Genomic DNA, 19641 nt, shown 5'->3' on the forward strand with positions numbered 1-19641 from the left:
CCGTACATCTACGTCCCCCCCATTTATTTGGCGTGTCCACAAGACCCCCGGGTCCGGAGACCCTCGAGCCACCACCCCTGAAGGCTCGGACCCGAGCAGCGCCGGCTGCTGGCACGGGGGCGGCACACTTTTCCTTGTAGCATTGTTCCCTTCCTTGTAGCATTGTGCCCATCCTGCAGCATTGTGCCCACCCTGCAGCATTGCGCCCATCCTTGTAGCATTGTGTCCATCCATGTAGCATTGTTTCCATCCTTGTAGCATTGTGTCCATCCTTGTAGCATTGTGTCCATCCATGTAGCATTGTCCCCATCTTTGTAGTATTGTGCCCATCCTGCAACATTGTGTCCATCCTTGTAGCATTGTGCCCATCCTGCAGCATTGTGCCCATCCTGGTAGCATTGTGCCGATCCTTGTAGCATTGTGCCCATTCTTGTAGCATTGTGCCCATCCTGCAGCCTTGTGTCCATCCTTGTAGCATTGTGCCCATCCTTGTAGCATTGTGTCCATCCTTCTAGCATTGTGCCCATTCTTGTAGTATTGTGCCCAAGTAGTAATGTCCCCAGTCCCCGTCCTTGTTCCCTATTATGCCGTTCTTGACATACACAAAAAAACTCAAAACAAAACAGATTCTTATCACCTTTCCTCCGTTCCCTCTGTTTTCTCTTAACTGCTTGTTGTGGCCTGCAGACCCGTAGACCCCGTGATGATTGCGGCCAGTTCAGGGGGCCGGCGCCGGTAGGGCTTTACTAAACTTCATGCATTTGCGACACAGCACACACTTAGGAGCTCTCTGCACTCTACCAATCACAGGCAAGCAGTTGACTTCATACAGCAATATTACCTGCCTGACATTGGTATAGTGCAGAGAGCTCCTATACGTGCGCTGTGCCGCAAATGCATCAACTGTAGTAAAGCCCTGCCGGCTCCGGCCCACAGCATAGTAATGCGATCGTCACGGTGGGCCGTGTGTTTGAGACCTCTGATCTAGACAATGTCTTAACACCGTGTTCATTATTTTGGATGTTCTGTGTATGATTCTCTCCTAGACAAATCTCCTAAGTCAATGTTACTGGTGGGCCACGGCCGCCCCAGTCTGACACTGGATGTTTTTATGGTTACTGAAGTACAACTATCCGCATTTCATACATTTTTAAACTTTAGTTGACAAATTCATCAAGTTTATGCAAAGACACAGTATTTAAACTGTTGTCTCTTATTAGTAAACACTCCTGCAGTTCTCCCTGACAGATGGATATTAGCTTCAGGGCCTAATCCTGACTGAAGGCAACACATTCTTGTTCAATCAGTGCTTGGTGTTTATCCTATCTCCTCTGTTTTCGTTTGTCTTCCCGCATTTTTAGTATTGAGCACAGATTATAATGGGATTGAGATCTGGGGAGTTTCCTGGACCCAATTTCAAAGTTTGGTTTACCGAGACACTTAAGGCCACTTCACACTAAGCAACCTCGCTAGCAACATCGCTGCTGAGGCACAACTTGCTAGCGATGTTGTTGTGTGTGACATCCAGCAACAACCCGGCCCCTGCTGTGAGGTCGCCGGGTGTTGCTGAATGTCCTGGACCATTTTTTAGTTGTTGCTCTCCCGCTGTGAAGCGCACATCGCTGTGTGTGACAGCGAGAAAGCAACAATTGAATGTGCAGGCAGCAGGAGCCGGCTTCTGCTGACGCTGGTAACCACGGTAAACATCGGGTAACCAAGAAGCCCTTACCTTGGTTACCCGATATTTACCTTTGTTACCAGCGTCCGCCGCTCTCACGCTGTCAGTGCCGGCTCCCTGCTCTCTGCACATGTAGCCGGAGTACACATCGGGTAATTAATCCGATGTGTACTGTGGCTAGGAGTGCAGGAAACAGGGAGCTGGCACTGGCAGCGTGAGAGCGGCGGACGCTGGTAACGAAGGTAAATATCGGGTAACCAAGGTAAGGGCTTCTTGGTTACCCGATGTTTACCGTGGTTACCAGCGTCTGCAGAAGCCGGCTCCCTGCTGCCTGCACACGTAGCAGAGTACACATTGGGTAATTAACCCGATGTGTACTGTGGCTAGGTGTGCAGGGAGCCAGCGCTAAGCGGTGTGCGCTGGTAACCAAGGTAAATATCGGGTTGGTTACCCGATATTTACCTTAGTTACCAAGTGCAGCATGCTTCCACGCGTCGCTCCTGGCTGGGGGCTGGTCACTGGTTGCTGGTGAGATCTGCCTGTGTGACAGCTCACCAGCAACCCGTGTAGCGACGCTCCAGCGATCCCTGCCAGGTCAGGTTGCTGGTGGGATCGCTGGAGCGTCGCTTAGTGTGACGGTACCTTAAGTTATCACTGTTGCCTTGTGACATGGACTCCATCATGCTAAAAGAAGCATTGTACAGCTCCTGGATCATTGGGAGAAGTTTCTCTTGGAGGATATTTAGATGTCATTCTTTTTCATGGCAGTTTTCTAATTGTGAGACCAGTCCCTTGGATGGCAAGCCACAACACCCATGAATGATCTGAGGATGATTACTGTTGGCATTACACAGGACATGGTAGTGCTCATCTTTTCTTCTCCATTCATGATACCAGATGTTCCAAACTGTCTAAACTGGGCTTGGTCAGAGAAAATAACTTCTCCGCAGTCCAATGCCTGTTCTTCCAGTAGAATGTCAGTCTGCTCTTGTTTTATTTGTAGAATGGCTGCTTTACTGCCATTCTTGACTCCAGCCTCCAAGTGCATTTGCGTCACTGTGCAAACAGATGTACAGATACCCATAGCTGTATTCTCTTTATGAGATAGTCCTGGCACTTGCAGAACTCTCTTGGATGCCCTGAAGCGTTCTTCACGCAATTTGAAGTTCTTCATGACCTGATAAATGGTTGATTTCAGGACAATCTTACAAACAGCAATGTCCTTACTTATAAAGCCCTTTTTGTGCAAAGCAATGATAATCAGCTGCCTTGTCCTTGTTAACACTTTTTCTGGAGCTAATGAGAAGATCACTAAAATGATGTGTGACGCCCTGACAAAATCAGGTTGTCACAGAAGACTGCATCCATCTTCCTGATGCAGGATTCCCTTCCCTTTGGCCTTCCAACACACAGGTACATACACCAGCCACAAAAGCCTAGTCACCCCAGAGACAATAGGGACACACCAGTGGGTGGAACCAGGCAGATGGTGATGCCCACCTAGGGGGTCTGAGGTGTCAAAGAGAGGGAACACGTCAGTTAAGCTGAGACAGTGGAAGTGAGAGGAGTGAAGTGGTAGTCGGGGGTTGTAGCTCCCGAACTACTGGATTACCTAAGCTGCCTAGGTGGCAGACGGCAGAGCAGAGCCACAAGCGACGGAGATCTGGTCGCGGGAGACCTTAAGTGGACCGGGGCAGGGTCGTAGCCCGCCAGTGCCGACAGCGGGAATCCGGTCCAGAGGCCTGCACAGTCGGGGTACCTGGACCTTAGGGCGAGGACAGCTTCAAAGCACCTTTCCAATTAGCCAGCAGGGGACAAGATTCCAAGTCTTGTCCCACCAGCAGCCCAGATAGAGTGAGACAGAAGCCCAACACGGGGGATAGAGCGTCTGCAATTGCCTGCTAAGATCCCAAGGGTCAGATCTCCCACAGCAAAGACACCGGGAGTGGACCCCGTTTCGTGCGGACTAATCAACACACAAGACAACACTCAAGTGCAGGAGGAAGGCCCCTGTCCTGTCTACTGGTGTGCGGGACCCGAGCACACCCCTCCGGAGGCTACCGGTATCGGGCACTTGGTTTACTATCTGGACTGTGTGTGACTTTATTCAAATAGTGAGTACACTATCATCCGGTCCAGCCCTGCAGACTGCGTCCCAACACGCTACTCCACCTACACCTGGGCCCCGGGACTACACCTCCCCTACCCGTGGAGGGGATACCATCCTGCTACCCCGCTCCATCAGCCCCGGGCACCCCATAGCAAGGCAGCGGTGGTGTCACCAACCATCACCGCAACCCACGGGTGGCATCACTGACAAACTCTCCTCTGTAAATAGCCCCTTTATTCAGTTGTGGGCGACGGGCAGCTGCACAAGCCCGGGTGTCCGGGTGCCACTCGAGCCACAGCCATGATCCCGGATCCAAGCGTCTCGAGCGCTCCCCCTGACATAGTGTCCCCAGCCCGCAACAGATATAATATATCACCTACAATAATTATACAGGAATCCAAAATTTGTTTATCAAAAGTGAAAATGATTTTTATTTATACGCATAATACATTATATCATCATATTAGTTCAAAATAGAAATAGGACAACAGTTTCGTGAAAAACGGGGGAAGATAGTATAGCCGCACATACATTAATAAGGTGATCATCTCCAAGCAGATGGTGACCAACAATAATATATCATTTATCAGACCCCAGTATGGGTAGAATTATGGACATTTATGCAGGAGTTAGTACATATATAATTTTGTTATCATACCAGTATATATCCACAAGTAGATATCCAATGAGACCCTTTTATATAGAGAGATATATGATGGATTTGTAAATATAATGACTATAAGTCGCACTGGGACCACAAATGGATACCATTTACTATACAGACTTGTAAAGTCAGGATAAGTAACCTAATGTGGTTCAACTAGCAGTGCTAAATAATATATAGGTCCTAATCCATTAACATGCATGTATGTATGCATCCATATGCGGACCTCCGGTGATGTTCCTATATCTCAAAAGGGATCAATGGTAGTGAGATAGTATATACCTTGATCTTAGATAATATACATGCCATCATTGGATTTCAAACAGTACACATACTGGTATAAGAAATTGTTCACCCTCCATATACAAGTACTGCCTATCTCTAGTCCATACCTGAAGTCATGTCAGTAGTCATTTGATAGTCACCACGTGGCTGGAGGCCGTCACCTATACCTCTACGCGCGTTTCACCGCTCTGGTTTCGTCAGGAGGCCGCAACAGATATAAGTTGGATATTTTGTAGAAGGGCTGAAATTCAGGGGAAATGAAGTTTTGTGATTAAGTTAACTCTCATGTCAAAGAATCACTCTTCATAATAATCTAAAAATAATGCATATTGCCAGTATAAAAACTGAAGTAGAAAACTTTGTGAGAACCAAAATTTGTGTCACTCTCAAACCTTTTGGTAGCTACTCTAGTTGATAACTTATTTTGATTGCAGTGAAGACTGCAGAAGAGACCATAAGCAACGCTTTTAAGAACCATACTTCGGGGGTTAGGCTCAGTGCTAATGATCAGAAGACCCGGAACTTCCGGTCATGCGCACTGTGAAGCCGGGTGTACATGTCCCGGCTTCAGAGAGGCTTAGTGCACATTAATGAAAGTGCCGGGACTATTGATCATGCACACTGAGCTTAAACCTGGCGTCAGAGGTGGTGACAACGGACAGGTACGCACGTCCATGCCGATGGCGTTGGGCATTTAATAGCATGTTAGTGTGTCACCCAGGGTCAGGGCCGGCTCCAGGTTTTTGTGGGCCCCGGGCGGAAGAGTCCCAGTGGGCCCCATAAATACGCAGACACACACACATACACAGATACGTACATATGCATATCTAAAGACAAACTCACAAAATACATATAAACAGACAAATCTATACAGTCATATACACTGACATACATAGATACACATCATACATGCCTACAGACACACACAGCTCTGCTGCATACAGACACACACACTGCTCTGCTGCATACAGAGACACACACACTGCTCTGCTGCATACATACGGACACACACACTGCTGCTGCATGCATACATACATACAGACACACACATACTGCTCTGCTGCATACATACATACAGACACAGCTCTGCTGCATATATAGACACACACACAGCTCTGCTGCATACATTCAGACACACACAGCTCTGCTGCATACATACAGACACACACTGCTCTGCTGCATACATACAGACACACTCACACTGCTCTGGCGGTTTTTCCTCTTTTGAAAAAGCCGGACGCCCATTATTCAATCTCGTATTCACTACTTCCCCCGCCCACCGGCGCCTATGATTGGTTGCAGTCAGACCCGCCCCACGCTTAGTTACAGCTGTCTCACTGCAACCAATCACAGCCGCCGGTGGGCGGGTCTATATCATGCAGTACAATAAATAAATAAATAATTTAAAAAAAACGGCGTGCGGTCCCCCCAATTTTGATACCAGCCAAGGTAAAGCCACACGGCTGAAGGCTGGTATTCTCAGGATGGGGAGCCCTGCGTTATGGGGAGCCCCCCAGACTAAAAATATCAGCCAGCAGCCGCCCGGAATTGCTGCATCCATTAGATGCGACAGTCCCGGGACTCAACCCGGCTCATCCTGAATTGCCCTGGTGCGGTGGCAATCGAGGTAATAAGGAGTTAATGGCAGCAGCCCATAGCTGCCACTAAGTCCTAGATTAATCATGGCAGGCATCTCCCCGAGATACCTTCCATGATTAACCTGTAAGTGAAAGTAAATAAACACATACACCCGAAAAAATCCTTTATTTGGAATGAAAGACAAAAAAACACCCTTTTTCACCACTTTATTAAAATCCCCAAATACCCCTCCAGGTCCTGCGTAATCCACACGAGGTCCTGCATCCAGCTCTAATACATGAAGCTGACAGGAGCGGCAGTAGAGCACCGCTGCTCCTGTGAGCTCCACGCAGCAACTGAAGTGAATCGCGCTGTCAGCGGGGACGTCACTGAGGTAATGCCGGTGTGTGTGTGCGGTGATGATGGGTGCGGTAGTGCCGGTGTGTGTGTGGTGAAGATGTGGGCGGTAATGACGGGATATGTGTGGTGAAGATGTGGGTGGTAATGTCGGGATGTGTGCGGTGAAGATGTGGGCGGTAATGTCGGGATGTGTGCGGTGAAGATGTGGGCGGTAATGTCGGGATGTGTTCGGTGAAGATGAGGGCGGTAATGTCGGGATGTGTGCGGTAATGTCGGGATGTGTGTGGTGATGTCGGGATGTGTGCGGTGATGTCGGGATGTGTGCGGTGATGTCGGCATGTGTGCGGTGATGTCAGGGTGTGAGCGGTAATGTCGGGATGTGTGTGGTGATGTCGGGATGTGTGCGGTAATGTCGGGATGTGTGCGGTGATGTCGGGATTTGTGCGGTAATGTCGGGATGTGTGCGGTAATGCCGGGATGTGTGCGGTGATGTCGGGATGTGTGCGGTGATGTCGGGATGTGTGCGGTGATGATGAGGGCTCTCTCTCTCTCGGCTAAAGAAAACTTAACGCAACTCGTTATTTCACTGGAATCCATGGCCTTTATTATCACACTTTTTGCAACGCAAGTGTGAAACTAGCTAAGGGACGGCAGCCACAGTTTCCTGCCGAGGACTGCGATCCCCGGAACTCAGCCCGGGGGGCAGCAGAACTGAAGGAGAGTGGGCAGGGCCCGGGGGCAGCTAAAGTGACAAGGCCAAGTGGGCCCCCCCAGCTCTCCAGGGCCCCGGCATTTGCCCGGTTATGCCGGGTGCTGACGCCGGCCCTGCCCAGGGTTATGGGGTACTCGGTCCAGGGCAGTGTATAACTGGGGAATGTCACTTTGGTGGCCGTTGCCCGGTTACGTGCCCTGGGTGCTTTTTCTTAAAGGGATTTTATTTACATGGGAGTTTGAATAAATGTTTATACGTGACGCCACTTGCGGTTTGCAGCTATGTGGATGGAGCCGCCGCTGCACAGTTTTTACTACTGGGGCTGGTGTTAGTGGAAGCCTGGATTTTAGGCCCTCCGCAAGCAGGGCCAGGCCCCAGAGGATAGGTGATGAGGATGGGTGTTGAAAGAAGGTAGGCCACACAAGGGGTTGTAGTGTAACAGGTTTCTTTACTCACTGTAAGCTGGAAACTGATCACCCGAGGCCGGGTGGTCACAACCGCAGGTCCCCTTAGTCCCAGTGCCAATTTAGTGGCCTGGTGGCTTCATTCCCATGCACTTCTCTTTGGTTGATAGGTCCCCATGACCTGAAGCGACTGGGGATCCCCTCCTGGTTGTCTCTTAACGGCAGTTCGTATGACGGTAACGTGAACCCTGTGGGGTTGGAGTCTCTGGTCCTGTCCCCGGTTCTCCCGTTGCTACTGTGTCTCGAACTTCAAGGTCAGTGAGGTGCTTGATGGTCACCTCACTGTGCAGATTTTATCAGCTCTGACTGGAGCATTTGCCTGAGCTAGGATTCTGTACCCTGTTGGTGCGTGGTTCCGGCAGTACTCCACCGTACTCCACCGGCAACCACCCACCTGGGCCCTTAGGTCACTGTCACACTCCTGTCAGTGCTCCCTCTTGCTTCCTACTTTACTGACTCTCAGACTCTCACTGCTCACTGTCTGCCCCTCCCACCTGGTCGTCTAGTGGACTGGATCGGCTCCACCTCTAAGTGTCCATCCATTGGTCCAACCCTAGTCTGGTACCAGTCTATGGGGAATTTGGGGAAATACAGGGATTTCCGAAATGTCTTGTTGCTACCGGCACTGGTCTTCTGGGTCCCTGGGGGTAGGCCCTGCATTCTGGTGGGGATGCAGTACCTTGTAGCTCCCTGATGGCTTCAGGGGCGCTAAATTAGCATGCCCACAGTTGTTTCCACATTTGTATAGCCAGAGTTTTTGAGATGGTATGGTACTGCCATTTCTACACTATATGGCATTATTATTTGCACAGTGTTGTTTGTGTTATTTCAGACTGATACTATATGGCATAGATATGTGAACAGTATGTCATACTGATTCTTCCATACCTAGTACTTTAGGCACCAAATGATACTATTATTTGGACAGTGGTACTGTTGAAAAACGCATACAAAACTTGCTCCATTTGATGAAAAAAACTTATAGCTGCTCATCCTGCCACATTATGGTCTAACAATGCTACCAAAGTTGCTTCAATATATTATCACAAAAAGTCGCCCGTTTTGCAAAATAGTGCCAACTTTGTGCCAAATATACCTGGTGAACATAAAAGTACTCCGGGGGAACGGGGACACATTTGTAACAATTTTTACAACTTTTTACAACGTTATAACTGATGTCTCAACCGAAAACATTTAAAAAACACAAAACTCTCCCCACTGTGGTGAACATAAAGCAAACAGGTCAACACATATAAAATAGAATTGGAAAAGCAAAGTAAAAGAATATAAAAAATAAGAGAAAAAAAATGACAAAAACTAGACAAAAAGGTGCCGAGTAAAAGAATATCTGAAAAAAAATACAAAAACTAGACAAAAAGGTACAAAATAAAAGAAAATCTGAAAAGTAGGAGGAAAAAATACAAAAATTAGACAAAAAGGTGCAAAGTAAAAGAATATCTGAAAAATAAGAGAAAAAAATGAAATAAATAGACAAAAAAAGGGTGCAAAGTAAAAGAGTATCTGAAAAATAGGATTAAAAACCCAAAATTTAGATAAAAAGGTGCAAAGTAAAAGAATATCTGAAAAATAAAATACAAAAACTAAACAAAAAAGTGCAAAGTAAAGAATATCTGAAAAATAAGAGAAAAAACATAAAAACAAGACATAAAAGTGCAACGCAAAAAAAATCTGAAAAAAGAGAAAAAAATACAAATACTAGATAAAAAAAGTGCAAAGTAATAGAATAACTGAAAAACAAGAGAAAAATACAAAAGCTAGACAAAAAGGTGCAAAGTAAAAGAATATCTGAAAAAAATAAAAAATATAAACAACAAAACAAAAAAGGCAGAGTAAAAAGATATCTGAAAAATAGGAGAAAAAAAATAAAAAAATTAGACAAAAAGTTGCAAAGTAAAAGAATATCTGAAAAATAAAATACAAAAACTAAACAAAAAAGTGCAATGTAAAAGAATACCTGAAAAGTTAGAGAAATAAATGCAAAAACGAGATAAAAAAGGTACAAAGTAAAAGAATATCTGAAAAATAAGAGAAAAATATATAAAAATATAAAAACAAGACAAAAAAGGTACAAAGTAAAAGTATAACTGAAAAATAAGTGAAAAAAATACAAAAGCTAGACAAAAAGATGCAAAGTAAAAGAATATGTGAAAAATAAGGAAAAAAAATAAAAAAACTAGACAAAAAATTCAAAGTAAAAGAATATCTGAAAAATAGGAGAAAAAAATACAAAAAATAGACAAAAAGGTGCAAAGTAAAAGAATATCTGAAAAATAAGAAAAAACAAATAAAAAAATAGACAAAAAAGACAAAGTAAAAGAATAACTGAAAAATAAGAGAAAAAAATATAAAAGCAAGACAAAAAAAGGTGTAAAGTAATAAAATAGCTGACAATAAGAGAAAAAATACAAAAACTAGACAAAAAGGAGCAAAGTAAAAGATATCTGAAAAATAAGGAAAAAAGATAGAAAAAAAAACTAGACAAAAAAGGCAAAGTAAAAGAATATCTGAAAAATAAGAAAAAAAAATATATAAAAACAAGACAAAAAAGATTTAAAGTAATAAAATATCTTAAAAATAAGAGAAAAAATATAAAAACTAGACAAAAAAGGTACAAAGTAAAAAAAACCTGCAAAAATAAGAGAAAAAATAATACAAAAACTAGACAAAAAGGAGCAAAGTAAAAGATATTTGAAAAATAAGGAAAAAAGATAGAAAAAAAACTAAACAAAAAAGGCAAAGTAAAAGAATATCTGAAAAATAAGAGAAAAAAATATATAAAAACAAGACAACAAAGGTTTAAAGTAATAAAATATCTGAAAAATAAGAGAAAAAAATATAAAAACTAGACAAAAAAGGTACAAAGTAAAAAAATAACTGCAAAAATAAGAAAAAAAAATACAAAAACTAGACAAAAGGGAGCAAAGTAAAAGATATTTGAAAAATAAGGAAAAAAGATAGAAAAAAAACTAAATAAAAAAGGCAAAGTAAAAGAATATCTGAAAAATAAGAGAAAAAAAATATATAAAAACAAGACAACAAAGGTTTAAAGTAATAAAATATCTGAAAAATAAGAGAAAAAAATATAAAAACTAGACAAAAAAGGTACAAAGTAAAAAAATAACTGCAAAAATAAGAAAAAAAAAAATACAAAAACTAGACAAAAAGGAGCAAAGTAAAAGATATTTGAAAAATAAGGAAAAAAGATAGAAAAAAACTAAACAAAAAAGGCAAAGTAAAAGAATATCTGAAAAATAAGAGAAAAAAAATATATAAAAACAAGACAACAAAGGTTTAAAGTAATAAAATATCTGAAAAATAAGAGAAAAAAATATAAAAACTAGACAAAAAAGGTACAAAGTAAAAAAATAACTGCAAAAATAAGAAAAAAAAATACAAAAACTAGACAAAAGGGAGCAAAGTAAAAGATATTTGAAAAATAAGGAAAAAAGATAGAAAAAAAACTAAACAAAAAAGGCAAAGTAAAAGAATATCTGAAAAATAAGAGAAAAAAATATATAAAAAGAAGACAACAAAGGTTTAAGGTAATAAAATATCTGAAAAATAAGAGAAAAAATATAAAAACTAGACAAAAAAGGTACAAAGTAAAAAAATAACTGCAAAAATAAGAGAAAAAAATACAAAAACTAGACAAAAAGGTACAAATGCAACCCGGGCCTATACTTTCTGCCTTGATTTCGGAACAAATATCGGATATTGTGAATATTTTTGGACCTGCTTGACCCACATGATCTGCTAGTGATGGTGGTATTACCTGGGCACCATGTGGCAGGTTTATAGCTACATTATATAAGTGGTACATGGTTTTTTGGTTATTTTCCCTGTTGCTGCCCTGGAATGACAGCTCCTGTCAGGGGTGGGTGCAGGCTGTGTGTGACGTGCACCTGCCGGGGCTGCAGGGGGGCACAGGGCGAATGGCCCCCGAGATGCTGATGACAAATGGCGAGGAGGCTGTTATGCAATGTCTCCCCGCCTCCTCCCGTCCTCCCGTGCTGCCTGGCCGGGCTGCTGGCACTCACAAGCTCCAGGAAGCAGCTGAGCACACTGCCGGCCGTGTCTATGTGTCGGCGGCCGCGGTCTGCGCCTCATGCCGCCCTGTGCCCGGTGCCTGTGTGTGTGACTGAGGCGGCGGCGGAGGGAAGGGAGCGCCCGCAGCTCAGGTGAGAGGACGCGCTGCACACAGTCACCTTAACCCCTTCCTGGCCTCGGGCGCCGCATTGTCACCTGCGCTGAGGCAGCCTGGGCAGTGTGTGGCAGATTCAGCCTCATGGCTCCAGCACGTTTATCATTGGACTTCACCCAGCAATGGTGGCCGTGTGCTGCTGCAGACTGGTTTTCTGTCAGTGTCAGTGGGTTTCTTATATACAGGACTATGCATTATATATTAGCACTATATTTGTGTATGGGTATGTATGCACTTATGTTGCTGGCGTTGGCATGTTATTCAGCCGTATCGCACCCTATCGCTGTTCCTAAAAAGTCAGCACCGACGTTGTCCACAGTCCTCCTCATATCCACAGATCAACCATGAAATGTGCCCAAATCCCCCATATTTCCCCTTGTAATGTAACACGGGGCACTTCTATATTATCTATAATGGCGTGAGGTGGCAGCCGGTCGTCAGATCTCGCATTGACCACACCGGGGTTGTATATAAGGACCCTGGCTCCGTGTACGATGTCTCAGACCTGAAGATAAATGTCTTGTACTGTGGAACAAGCTCCGGGGCAGACGAAACACCGGATTGTGACATTGATCGATATGTTGCATCAGCTGCGAGTGCTGAATCTTGAGAAGGGTCTTGGGCGCCTAAGTTGCCAATATCTAAGAAGTCTAGATATGGCACATGTCTTATATGAAGCGTCCTGGGCACTGTTACGTCAGTCTTGTAGCTACGATGCCTTGTGATAATCCGTTATTACTTCCCTTAGGTGGTAACGGAGCTGTCAGCAGCTCCATGACTATATGTGATCTGCCGTATACCGGTGCAGTCTTCTGGGAGATGACGTATGGCTCCCTCCTATATACTCCTGTAATGTAATAACTAGTAGTTATACCAGGCAGCTGGCTACTTCTCTGTATACTTATGTGGCTACCTGGTGTGAGTAAGGGGTTAATTACAGCCATCCCGAAATATAAGTTCTTGAAAAGTTTACTTTTGTTACCCATTAGAGATCACAGTATTGGGGGGGCGGGCTGGCCACAGATTGCCAAAACTCAGCTCACCTACAGTGGCCAATGGCTAAATAACTGGATTGAAATCGTGTGGCCAAAAAGCTTCATCCGCCAGCGGCATGTATGGCTTCCACATAGACATGAGAGGTACAATTTGCATCAGTCTAAAGCCCCCATATATGGTTGTCAGCTTCACGATGGTTTGGCTGATTGTTTGTCCAATAGCCATGTCCTCCATCGTTCTCATACACAAGAACGCTTGCTCTGCCGAGTGCTCCTGTGTGCTCTATGGGAGAGCCTCTGCCGGACATCTCTTATTAGGGAGAACAAAGGGATCAGATTCTTAACTTCTCCAAGAATCTTCTCTGGTAGGCCCCAATACACATTAGGCTCTCGATATTGGTGCGTTCAGACGATGTTAGTCATTGTGTATAGGGAGCTGAAGTCTTCATTGGCAGCTACATTGAGCTATGCGCACTGGAGGAACACAGACAGAAAAGGGCCCCTGTGCAAGAACAATATATGGGCCCTTTGCACCCTCAAAACTCATCAAAATGCACACTTTGGGGATAGGAATGGGCTCCCTAACCTCCTGGGCCCCTGTGCGATTGCACAGGCTGCACCAATGTTATGTCCGTCCCTAGCTGTGCATGTGTTAAAGGGCACTACTAGGACAACCCCTTCTGATTCCTCGTTTTCCCCAGATAAAATAATAAGCCTACACTCACTTCCCATACCACCTATAATCACTTCCCATAACGGCGTGGTTCCAGCGGTGCCGCATCTCGCAGTGCTGGGGCTCATGTGGGATTGTGACGTCACGCGAGCCCCACGTCCAATCAGCACCGGCTTCCTTCTCACCGCTTTTGGATCAAATGAGTTAATCAACAGGAAGAGCTGTGCTCACTTTCTGTTGATTGCTTGTTTGGTCTGAAGTCAGGAGAATGAAGCCGGTGCTGAATGAACATGGGGTTCACATGACATCACAACCCAATGTTTTTCCCGACACCGCGAGCTGCAGCACCGCTGCAACCACGCCGGTCACGGAGGTGAGTATAGGCTTTTTTATTTATGTTGGAAGCCAACATGGACAATGTACGTATTACAAGGAATCACTGGACTCCATATTGTATCTATCAGCTACCAGGACTTTACATCCAAGGAATCAGCTATGTACAGTTTTGGAGTCGCATAACCTGTCTGTCAGGAAGGCCATTGTGTGTGTTCTTTGATGATTTGACCTTTGTTCTGTCAAAGGGATAAAGGTTGCATCTCCATTGGAATTGAATACTGTGGCTTTAGTAGGGCGGCACGGTGGCTCAGTAGCTAGCACTGCAGTCTTGCAGCACTGGGGTCCTGGGTTCAAATCCCACCAAGGGCAACATCTGCAAGGAGTTTGTATGTTCTCCCCGTGTTTGCGTGGGTTTCCTCCGGGTACTCCGGTTTCCTCCCACATTCCAAAGACATACAGATAGGGACTCTAGATTGTGAGCCCCAATGGGGACAGTGTTGCCAATGTATGTAAAGTGCTATGGAATTAATAGCGCTATATAAATGAATAAAATTATTATTATTATTATTATTATTAGTCTCTCAGAAGATCCACAACTCCTGTGGTGTTTTTGAATACCTTGTTTGTGGTCTTTTGGACAGGTACATATCAGTGTCCAGTAATTGGAAATTCTGTTGAAAGCCTATTGAAATGTGCATTGGTAAACAACCCCTTGTTTAAGTGCTATACAAACCTTTGATCTTGAGTTAGACTTCTTGGAGCCAGCTGTTATGCCCCAGGCCTTTTTGGCCCCAAAACTTTAACCCAAAGTACAAGGATGCCATCTGCAGGACGAAGATGACCACTGCAACCATACGCCATTGCTCATATTACCGGAAATTGATTGGACATTGTATCACAAAAGATTCCGGAGCAAAGGAGGAGTTGTAGGTTGTATGTGGGTGTGAATGGGGATCCTTTTTGGTATATATTGGAGTACAAATTGGTATATCTCTCTCTCTATCTCATGAAGGACCATTGATAAGTATACATATATTTGCCTTTGTATTTTTCTCTAATTATAGGACATTGAAGAAGGGTTTTGTTATATGCTTTGTTATTTTGAATTATCTTGTTAATATTTTATTTTTCTTGTTATTAAACATTTTGTTATTATTCTTCTAAGTTTAAATTATTACCTATATACAAAGTAATCAGGACTAAAGGGAGAGCAGAAAAACACCTCCAACAATTTACCTGGAGGAAACGTGTACTCAGAAGGAATCGTCCTAGTAGTGAACAACCACTTTAAGCTAGAGCTTCACGGCCATGAATATTGCCACGTCGTATCAAACATTGTATCTATTGGTGGCATACTGATACACAACTACATACAATCCAACCGTGCACTATCTTTTCTCGCAAGTCGCGTGAAACTTTGCTTCCACAAACTTTAATTTTTTGCTGCATTTACACCAGTAGATGATCATTGAACGAGCAGTCATAGGAACACTCATTCTCCAAATAAATTTGCACATGATTGATCATCCATTGAATGAGCAAAAAGATGCTCCATCGGATGAATGGATCATGCATGCCCGCAAAAAAATTACAGCTATCGGCGCACACCGACTTGTGTAACCTGACTGTGCTGCAGATACATTAGTATGGGGACCGGACGATTGTATTAGTGATCATTCTGCCCCATCATGGTTCGTCAGGGGGTAAACAAGTGCCGAAACGACCACTCATAAGTGGTGCATTGACCGGCTGAAATTAGTAGGTCTAAATGTAGCAATGAAAGCGCTCCTTTTTCATGTTACATTACAAAACTTTTGGTTCTACAGGTCCCTGCTATTTATTGCGGAGGGTGAAATGCGCCTTTGTAATGACTTTCATTGAGACGTTTTGCAGTAGACTGAGGTTCTGGACCTTATGTTGTAGAATAAGAGACAGCACTACATTTTCTTCATTGTAATGCATTTAGTGTATTTCTGTTAGTTGCAGTATTTGTCTTATCTGTCGTAGGAAGAGTTGATATCGTTTCCTCTCGCTTTAACAGCTTTGACATAGTTGAGGTTAAACGTTGTGGACGTGCAGAGAGATCTGTTAAAAAAAACATTCAAGGCATAATTGTATGTTTCTGAAAAATGAAAGACTGCAAGTTTCTCATGTCAGTCTGTACCTAGGCGAAGGCTAAGTGATTGTAGGATTACATTGAACCATTACAGTACATCAGTAACTACAAATAGGGTGGCGTGTGTGATCCTGGGCTTTGTGCTACCAGAACCAATAATGGCGGGTTGGTGGGAGAGCACAACGTCGGCCTCCTACCATCTGATATTGGTGACCTACCCTCTAACCGGCCAGGTTCACTTGCTGCTTACAGTACCGACCAAAAGTTTGGACACACCTTCTCATTCAAAGAGTTTTCTTTATTTTCAGGACTCTGAAAATTGTAGATTCACATCGAAGGCATCAAAACTATGAAAACATGTGGAATGAAATACTTAAAAAAGTGTAAAACAAGTGAAAATATGTCTTATATTCTAGGTTCTTCAAAGTAGCCACCTTTTGCTTTGATTACTGCTTTGCACACTCTTGGCATTCTCTTGATGAGCTTCAAGAGGTAGTCACCGGAAATGGTTTTCCAACAGTCTTGAAGGAGTTCCCAGAGATGCTTAGCACTTGTTGGCCCTTTTTGCTTCACTCTGCGGTCCAGCTCACCCGAAACCATCTCGATTGGGTTCAGGTCTGGTGACTGTGGAGGCCAGGTCATCTGGCGTAGCACCCCATCACTCTCCTTCTTAGTCAAATAGCCCTTACACAGCCTGGAGGTGTTTGGGGTCATTGTCCTGTTGAAAAATAAATGATGGTCCAACTAAACGCAAGCCGGATGGAATAGCATGCCGCTGCAAGATGCTGTGGTAGGCATGCTGGTTCTGAATGCCTTCAATTTTGAATAAATCCCCAACAGTGTCACCAGCAAAGCACCCCCACACCATCACACCTCCTCCTCCATGCTTCACGGTGGGAACCAGGCATGTAGAGTCCATCCGCTCACCTTTTCTACAAAGACACGGTGGTTGGATCCAAAGATCTCAAATTTGGACTCATCAGACCAAAGCACAGATTTCCACTGGTCTAATGTCCATTCCTTGTGTTCTTTGGCCCAAACAAGTCTCTTCTGCTTGTTGCCTGTCCTTAGCAGTGGTTTTTTTAGCAGCTATTTTACCATGAAGGCCTCCTGCACAAAGTCTTAACAGTTGTTCTAGAGATGAGAAGGTGTGTCCAAACTTTTGGTCTGTACTGTATATATGTATGTCGATTTTTTTGCATATAAAATCACATCATTTTACAGAACCAGCAAACTGGATGGGTTTTAACTTAAAGGGAACCTGTCACCAGATTTGTCTTGTATGAGCTGCAGCCACTACCACTGAGCCCTTATATAGGGCATTCCAGAATACTGTATATAAGAGCCCAGGCCGATGTGTAGAACGTAAAAAACACTTTTATAATACTCACCTAGGAGGTAGTCCGGTCCGATGGGTGTCCCTGCTCTCCGGTCCGGCGCCTCCTCTCTGCAACGATCTCCGTCCTCCTTCTTCCGAGGCCCGGGTGCATGATGTGTCCTACGTCATCCACACAGGCCGGCATTGAGGTCCTGCGCAGGCGCACTTTAATCTGCTTTGTAAGTAAAAAACAGAATACCATGGCTTGCAGTGCAACAAATCCAATTCTGCTCACCTTCGTCCAAAGCCCCACCTGTCTGGCTCACAGGTGTATATGAAAAAACAAGGAAAGAAGAAGGGGCATATCCAGGACTAAAATCCAAACATTTATCTTTAATCATATAAAAATTCATATGCCGCAGGCATTCAGATACTGACGCGTTTTGAGTGTATTACATGCTCTTTTTCATATACAGCTGAGATTTGTCATGCCTGTATGCCTTATGGATGATGGTATATTCAGTAAAATTCATCTTTTATAGCTTATTATCTTCCAGGCTATGGGGCGTGCGCTGCCCGAAAGATAAGACTGCCTCCGGTCTATATTATACAAGATTTCTCCTCCCGTTCTCTTCCTTAGTGTCCCTGTGACGTCAGGTGCGTTGCTGGAAATCCCGCGCCTGCGATTCTTCTGCTGTCTCTCCTGGGCACTGTCCTCAACTTTGATGTGCGCAGGTGCTGGAGTTTTAAAAGCCGTATTAGAAATCACAGAAGGATGGAATAATGCAGGGGAGGGGCGACAGGGACAGTTAGGAAAAGAAGAAGAGAAGGAATATTGAATAATGAAGGCAAGAGACAGTCTTCTCTTTCGGACAGTGCATTCCCCATAGCCTGGAAGATCAAAGCTATAAAAGATGAATTTTACTGAACAAGCCATCATCCAGGAGGCAAACAGATATGACTAATTTCACCTTTGTGCTACCTGTATACCCATATTAATAACTCAAAAAGATCAAAGGGGGTGACAGATTGCCTGAGTATTGAGATGTCTGCAGGATAACAGAATACATGTGGTTATCTTATGATATGATTAGATACATAATTACATTTTGAACTGCCACACATGGGAAATGTCTGTATGCCTCCTGGATAATGGTTTGGTCAGTAAAATTATCTTTTATAGCTTTGATATTTCAGGCTATGGGGCGTGCACTACCAGGAAGATAAAACTGCCTCCGATTTTCATTTTAGAAGATTTCGCTTCCAGTCCTTTTCTTTAGTGTCCCTGTAACATCATGTGCGTGCCTGGAAATCCCACGGGGAGGAGAAATCTTGTATAATGAATGCAGGAGGCAGCCTTCAATTAAGGGCAGTGCACGCCCCATAGCCTGGAAGATCAAAGCTATACAAGATGAATTTTACTGAATGAGCCATCATCGATGAGGCATACAGATATGACTAATTTCACCTCTGTGCTACCTGTATACCCATACTAATAACACAAAAAAATCAAAAGGGTGACAGATTCGCTGAGTATTGAGATGTTTGCAGGATAAAAGAATACATGTGGTTATGTTATGATATGATTAGATACATAATTATATTTTGCACTACCACACATGGGAAATGTCTGTATACCTCCTGGATAATGGTTTGGTCAGTAAAATTATCTTTTATAGCTTTGATCTTTCAGGCTATGGGGCGTGCACTGCCAGGAAGATAAAACTGCCTCCGATCTCCATTATAGAAGATTTCGCCTCCCCTTCCCTTCTTTAGTGCCCCTGTAACATCAGGTGTGTGGCCGAAAATCCCGGGGGGGGGAGGAATCTTGTATAATGAATGCAGGAGGCAGCCTTCAATTTCGGGCAGTGCATTCCCCATAGCCTGGAAGATGAAAGCTATAACAGATGAATTTTACTGAACAAGCCATCATCCAGGCGGTTTACAGGTATGACTAATTTCACCTCTATGCCACCTGCATGTCAATAGTAATAACTCAAAAAGATTAAAAGGGTGACAGATTCCCTGAGTATTGAGATGTTTGTAGGATAACAGAATACATGTGGTTATCTTATGATATGATTAGATACATAATTATATTTTGCGTTGCCCCACATGGGAAATGTCTGT

The 19641-nt window shown here is 43.9% G+C and overlaps 1 protein-coding gene across 1 annotated transcript in view; it reads left to right on the forward strand.

The window, feature by feature from the left end:
• Window positions 1-11737: 11737 nt before the first annotated feature.
• LRRC8D (leucine rich repeat containing 8 VRAC subunit D) overlaps window positions 11738-19641 on the forward strand; it is a 121488-nt gene continuing 113584 nt past the window's right edge. Inside the window, exon 1 of the mRNA XM_075322309.1 lies at window positions 11738-12050. The gene's annotated coding sequence lies outside the window, so the exon portion shown is untranslated. The remainder of the gene's footprint in view (window positions 12051-19641) is intronic.

This window comes from Anomaloglossus baeobatrachus, chromosome 8 (genome assembly GCF_048569485.1).
Source record: "Anomaloglossus baeobatrachus isolate aAnoBae1 chromosome 8, aAnoBae1.hap1, whole genome shotgun sequence".
In the NCBI taxonomy this organism is placed as follows: domain Eukaryota; kingdom Metazoa; phylum Chordata; class Amphibia; order Anura; family Aromobatidae; genus Anomaloglossus; species Anomaloglossus baeobatrachus.